The 945-nt window shown below is 47.4% G+C and overlaps 1 pseudogene; it reads left to right on the top strand.

Annotated features, from left to right (window-relative positions):
• The window catches only part of LOC103741559, a 101,226-nt pseudogene that overhangs the window by 15,344 nt on the left and 84,937 nt on the right, over positions 1-945 (top strand).

Below are 945 nucleotides of genomic sequence, written 5' to 3'. Positions count from 1 at the left end.
TTATTTTATGTGTATGAGTGTTATGCCTGCATGTAGGTAAGTGCACCTGTTGTTGTTATGTAAAGCTGGTTGGTATAGGGTTGAGGTTCTCTCAGGTTTAATTTGGAGGGAACTGATGTCTTCACAACTATTCAGGAGTACCCACTGAAGCCCAATTCAGGTTCCAGTCAGGTACACTCAGGCTTCCTTCACCACATGGAGGCAGGATCCAGGGGCTCTCAGGCAGTCCCCTGTGTTCTCAGCCCCTCTGTCAGAGAGAGGCCAGAGGAAGGCCAGATCTCAGCACTCTCTGGTGGTCTGCTGAGATCAGAGCCACTACACCAACGGAGGTGAGAACCCACCCTCTCAGTCTGCCCCCCCCCAATCATCTTAATGGCCTGATATTTTTCAATTTATCTTATTTATTATTCATTTTTTTTGGTCTTTTTGAGACAGCATCTTCCTGAGTCCCAGCTGTCCTGGCACTTACTATGTAGACCAGGCTGGCCTTACAGAGATCCACCTGTCTCTGGCTCCCCGGTGCCCTGGGATTAAAGTCATGTGCCACCACACCTGGCTTATTTTATAATTAAAAAAATTTTATTTTATTTTATGTGTATTGAGTGTTTTGCTTGTAAGTATGTAAAAGTACCATATGCCTGGTGCCCTTGGAGGCCAGAAGAGGGGGACTGGAACTGGAACTGGAATTGTGGGTGGTTGTTAGCTGTCATACAGATGCTGGGAACTGAACCCCAGGTCCTCTGCAAGAGGAACCAGTATTCTTCACCAGAGTCATCTCTCATCCCTGAAATTTTCAACTTATAATGGGTTTTGAGGACATGAACCCACAGTAAATTGAAAAACATCTGAGAGTCTTTGGTAGTCATGAACTGAGTCTGCGGCCAGCTGCAGCCGCCCCTCCACTCTTCTGGTGCTGGGTGCTGTCTTCCAGCGCCACTCCTCAGC

The sequence above is a fragment of the Nannospalax galili genome, unplaced genomic scaffold (assembly GCF_000622305.1).
Source record: "Nannospalax galili isolate Female #2095 unplaced genomic scaffold, S.galili_v1.0 scaffold341, whole genome shotgun sequence".
Taxonomy (NCBI): domain Eukaryota; kingdom Metazoa; phylum Chordata; class Mammalia; order Rodentia; family Spalacidae; genus Nannospalax; species Nannospalax galili.
The sequence above is the reverse complement of the archived record's forward strand: the minus strand, read 5'-3'. Positions and strand labels throughout refer to the sequence as shown.